Here is a 6046-nt window from a genome sequence, read left to right as displayed (position 1 = left end):
GTTTCCGGGTTGTCTTCAGCCTGTCATTCTAACTCAGAGTCCTTCCTGGTGGTGCACGCCTTGTTCAGCCAAGATGGATGCCAGTGAGGATTCTGGGAGATGGTTGGACACGTGGTGTCGTATTTTGACCTTTCCTGAACTCTCCCGGGTGGTGGTGGCTTATTAGTTCCATGTTGCACCTTTTCAGTTATTTTATCTCCTGTCGTAAAACAGCTCATGCAAATGGTTACTATGGTGCCTGGCCAGGGTGGGCGGTTTCAGTCAGTGTGCTTCCTCTAACAATTTGAGGAATGTCAATAATCCATGCTTGATTCTTGTTAAGCATGTTCCATGTTCTGGCACCTTACAATGGGATTCTGCTCTTGTAAACTTGACATTTTCAAATTCTTTTTTGTTTCCAAAATAAGTCCAGTGGGCACACATATTTCTATTGCCTTTCTAAAATGATTGTCATCACTTCTTGGCCTTTTGGCTAAGATAAAGTATAGTATCTGTTGTTATCAGTTTAAAATGACTGCCAAGTTTTTAATCTGTTCCATGGCTAGCGATACATACACAATATTTTGTTGTTGTTGTTGTTGTTTGTTTTTAAGGCAAAAACATCAATAATTATCTTTTGGACCACTTTGAATGTGAAATTCTTCCCCTTGAAATAGTGATAATCAAAAACCTCCAATTGCACAGAAGTAAAGCATGTGGATTTACATACAGTCTCAAATTTTAAAATCAACATACATACTGCAAACATGAACATGCATTAAATCCAAAGATTTTGCTAAAAGCAGTGAATATCAACTCAGTATTGGCCTGGCAATATACCACTTCTAAACTCAGTGTATCTTTTTCCCCAAGTTTGTCAACTCTGATGACAGAGAAAGGGAAGAAATTCATTATTACTGGCCTGCCAATTCTGTGACAGATTTTAGTCTCTTGGGTATTTGAATACAATCGTTCAACAGATTTGAGCACCCATTAGAGGTCCAGATGAAGCTGACAGCCAACATCCTTTGATCTTAAGTAAAAGGAGCAAGAGGAGTTTGGGGGTGTAAGAAGCCAAACCGGTCTAGATACTTTCCATGTGTATATACAATGGTTGGTACAGTGGGAAACATAGAAATGAATACGTAAATAAATCTGCCTTCAAATAATAAGGCATAAGATAAAAATACAAGTCACTATTCAGTATAACAAAGAAGAGAATCAGTACTATTAATATCAGGAAAGAGAAGCAAAAAGACCAAAGATAGGTAAAGGATAGAGAGTTCATATCAAGAAAATTCAAATGGAAAATTGTGGGTGTGGTATGGGTGTGCATGCATATGTATATTTGCACACATGTAGAGTGATGAGCGGAGAAGGCAATGGCACCCCACTCCAGTACTCTTGCCTGGAGAACCCCATGGATGGAGGAGCCTGGTGGGCTATAGTCCATGGGGTCGCTAGGAGTCGGACACGACTGAGCGACTTCACTTTCACGTTTCACTTTCATGCATTGGAGAAGGAAATGGCAACCCACTCCAGTGTTCTTGCCTGGCGAATCCCAGGGACGGGGGAGCCTGGTGGGCTTCCATCTATGGGGTCGCACAGAGTGGGAAACGACTGAAGCGACTTAGCAGCAGCAACAGCAGCAGAGTGATGAGTGTGACATTTGAGCCAATTTATAAATAATGAATTTCGCCAATTTATAAACAATGAATTTCAGAAAATCAGACATGAAGAGGGGGACCTATAGCCTGAAGGAGCAGAGTAAATAAAATAATAATGTCAAGGAAATTTGGATGAAGGGAAGTTCAGTTCAGTTCAGTTCAGTCACTCAGTTGAGTCCGACTCTTTGGGACCACATAGACTGCAGCACGTCAGCCTTCCCTGTCCATCACCATCTCCTGGAGCTTGCTCATACTCATGGTCATAGAGTCAGTGATGCCATCCAACCTTCTCATCCTCTGTCATCCCCTTCTCCTCCTGCCTTCAATCTTTCCCAGCATCTGGTCTTTTCCAATGAGTTACTTCTTTGCATCAGGTTGCCAAAGTATTTGAGCTTCAGCTTCAGCATCAGTCCTTCCAATGAATACTCAGGACTATTTTCCTTTAGAATTGAATAGTTTGATTGCCTTGAAGTCCAAGGGACTCTCAAGAGTCTTCTCCAACACCACAGTTCAAAAGCATCAATTCTTTGGCACTCAGCTTTCTTTATGGTACAGCTCTCACATCCATACATGACTACTGGAAAAAAAACATAGCTTAGACTAGATGGACCTTTGTCAGCAAAGCTTAGTCATAGCTTTTCTTCCCAGGAGCAAGCGTCTTTTAATTTCATAGCTATAGTCACAATCTGCAGTGATTTTGGAGCTCAAGAAAATAAATTCTGTCACTGTTTCCATTGTGTCCCTATCGGGACCAGATGCCACAATCTTTGTTTTTTGAATGTTGAGTTTTAAACCAGCTTTTTCACTCTCCTTTCAGAGGGAGGGAGGTTGCAGACTACCAAATACAATCTGAGGTACTTTTGACACATAGTTGATCAATCTAAAAAGTCTATTAAAGCAGATAATCATGAAATGACATACATTTATTTTAACCTAAAGTATACATGTACAGGGGCTTCCCAGAATGCACTAGTGGTAAAGAACCCATCTGCCAATGCAGAAGAAATAAGATATCCAGTTTCAATCCCAAGGTCCAAAAGATCCCCTGGAGAAAGGAATGACTACCCACTCTAGTATTCTTGCCTGGAGAATCCCATGGACAGAGGAACCTGGTGGGTTACAGTCCCTAGGGTTACAAAGAGTCAGACATGACTGAAGTGACTTTGCATGCATGCATACAGGTATAGATTCACTCATCGCCATTTTGACCTAAGGCCATGTACTCTTCTTTTAGTGTAGATCCACTAACTGGCACTCCAACGTTATCCTTCTTGTAAAAGCATTATCCAGAATATTCAGTCCTAGCTTCTTTAAAATGAAAGGAAAATTAGAAGACCCTTGTAAAGAAATCTAATTGCAGAATTTTGGATTTTTGCTATTTTCTTCTAACGTTTTATATTGTCCAGTCGATTCTCAACAACAGTTTTAAAATTACAAGCCCAGTTGAGAATAAAAACAAAGAAACCTTGAATGGCATATCCCCACTAGCAGGAGCAGAGGTGTGTGAGCATACCAAAGGTGGATGAAGGTAGGAACAGAGAGCTTGAGTCACTCTGGTAGGGCAGTTAAGCAGATGTCTGTTGAGAAAGTCACTAAGGCAGAGACACAGACAGAGAAGCAGGGAAAATAAGGCTGGACAGGAAAATTGTGACCATGTTGAGAAGAACATTCAGAATTCTGCTAAGATTTTATGATTGGTTTGACCAACAACAGAATGTTTTACTGGAAAATGACTTGCAGTTCACTTCAACCTTTGGAAGATAGATCTAGCAACTTTGTAAGGTGAGCGGAATAGGCAGAGACTTGAGTTAGAGCATGGATTGTGCAGGGAGTTTTGTCAATAATCTAGGTTGAGGCCAGAAGTTGCAAACTGCTTTTCATCAGGCTAAAAACAGCTGGCAAATATATTATGGTTGGCTTGCCATGTATCTTCTAAAATTTTAAAATTTAGTTTTGAGCATTTAGAAACCAGGGGATCATGTAGAAAGAAAGAAAGAGAGGAAGGGAGGAAGGAAGGATGAAAAGAAAGAAAGAGGGAAGGAGGAAGGGAAGTCTGAAAAACAATTCAGCAGGGCTGAGCAGCAGCTGGCTTCCTGGCCATGACCTCCTGGGTCTCACCTACCTTTCCCTGCTGTCCTGACACAGAGAGAGAGTGTCTCTTCAAAATTATTTGTGATCCAGCCCATATCACTCATTTATATAGTCTCCCTAATCTCTGTAATCATAGAAAATCACTGTTCATTCAGTATAATTGAAATACAGGATATGTAGGATAAACAGGGAAAGACAGGGTCAGACAGTTAGATTAAAAGCAAGAAATTATGTCTGGGAAAACTGCTGAGGTACACATCAGTGGTATATGAAATTATAACAGAAGATGAGAACCCCAAGAAAAGAATATAGAGAGTAGAGAACCTAAGGAATCTCTCACGTAGGTGGCTGAAAGAGAAATCAGAAAAGGAATAATCAAGAAGGCAGTAGTGTTTCATAAAGGAAAGAGTCTGACTGCTGGTATCAAATGTTACAAAGTGGTTGAGGAAGATAAAGTTTAATTGAAAGAATCATAGCCTTGTTCTTTAGAAGGTTGTCAATGACACTTTTCCAAGATTAGCTGTTAACAGAAGGGAAAAGATACAGCAACAGATGCAAGAAGAAATCAGTCAAGAGAAGATGTATATATACAGATGTATACATATGTATGTATGTATATATACATATATACACACAGATATATACATGTATCTGTATATATACACATATATTTAAGGGAAATATGTTATGACAAATTTCTCTAAGTTTGGAAGTGGAGACAGCAAGTAATCTTGGAATATGATTTTGTTAATATGGGAAGAATCACTAGCTTGGCTCTTTAATGAACTAGTTGTAACACAAGTCACAACCTACCCTGCTGCTGCTAAGTCACTTCAGTCGTGTCCGACTCTGTGCGACCCCATAGACGGCAGCCCAGCAGGTTCCGCCGTCCCTGGGATTCTCCAGGCAAGAGTACTGGAGTGGGATGCCAGTGCCTTGTCTTACCAGGTGTAAAAAAAACAGGACCTTTCATCAGCAAACAACGAGCATCTTTGGTATGTGAAGTTGGATATCATTGGAGGAGAATCAATAAGTCAGAAAAGAAACACTGGTTCCCTTTCTCTAGACTCTAAAGCCAGCTCTTTAAGACCTTTCAGGAATTGAAATTGTCCTTAATGAAGTCCACTAACAGGAAAAAATCACAAAGAGATTTCACCACAGGGAAAGGAGCAGTCTCAGCTGGTGGGTTTTGCTTAATACCAGAACCTTGCTGGGTACGCAGAGAGGGGTTGCTCCAGTGTGCAAAATTAGACCACAGCTCCTTCCAATTCAGCCATCCAATTAAGAAAGGTGTCTTGAAGTCAAAAGATGGAGTACATATAAATTATATTTTTAATTAAAAATGTGTATATCTAGTTTAAAAACAGATACAACATATGAATGAAAATTAGGAGAACTGAAATCTTAGAAACTCACATTTTTTTGGCTGCATTAACTACCTAGACTGGTCTCTTTCCAAAAAACATCAAGATCCTGAAGTCTCAGGACAAGAGATGATGTCCGTCTTTTGAACGCTACAGGGCAGGATTTCAGTAATGATGTTTTGTGACCGTAGCAAAAGCAAGTAACAGAACCTGGGCCCACTAGTGGCATTTCAAATTCTCCACTTCTTTTTTCAGGAAATTTGGAAGCACTATCAAGTAAGGAAGGTCCCATTATTCTCAGGGAATTTAGAAATGAAGGTGAAACAGGACCCATGAATCAAAGTCTGCTCCTTCAAAGCTGAGCAGATTGTGGATTCATAAAATTAAATATTGAAGAGATACGATTTTATTTAATTTCATGCTGGAAAAGCAGGTCTAACTGGTAAAAATCAGAATAAGAAAAAATTAAAACAAACAAACAAACATGTGCAGGCCTGATGGAAGACATCAATGGTTAAGTTAAAAGATGTGAAAGATGGGAAAACATGGTTTCACTTCTGTCAGTACCTTATCTCTGAACCAGGGGCAAAGGGAAAGAGACAGAAGTCGTTGGAAGAAAGGAATTAAAGAAACTCCTTTCAGGTGACTTCCACTGCAGTGAATTAGGGGTTAGGGTTACACATGAAAAATGAGGAGAAATAGAGGCTGGAAACTGTAAAGATTTCACTCAGCCATGATGGGAAATCAAAGAGGAAATTCATAGGAGAAATTCAGCTTTCTCCTAAAGACATTTTTAATAATCTTTGTATTTCTCATAATTTTTAGTATACTTCTCTTCTTATAACTCAAAATCTAACCCTTTAACACATCCAGAGCTGGCAAACAAATAGTAAGTTTCTAGAACAGTGTTTCCTGACTATCTCTCTGAGAATCTCTTGGGGAGCT

The 6046-nt window shown here is 39.7% G+C and overlaps 1 non-coding gene across 1 annotated transcript; it reads left to right on the top strand.

Moving 5' to 3' along the window:
- The first annotated feature begins 452 nt into the window (after positions 1-452).
- Positions 453-648, top strand: LOC112583108. Its single transcript, XR_003107455.1, has one exon. It is a non-coding gene; the product is annotated as a U2 spliceosomal RNA (small nuclear RNA).
- The last annotated feature ends 5398 nt before the right edge of the window (positions 649-6046 follow it).

This window comes from Bubalus bubalis, chromosome 2 (assembly GCF_019923935.1).
Source record: "Bubalus bubalis isolate 160015118507 breed Murrah chromosome 2, NDDB_SH_1, whole genome shotgun sequence".
Classification (NCBI taxonomy): Eukaryota; Metazoa; Chordata; class Mammalia; order Artiodactyla; family Bovidae; genus Bubalus; species Bubalus bubalis.
This window is presented reverse-complemented; position numbering and strand designations above follow the sequence as displayed.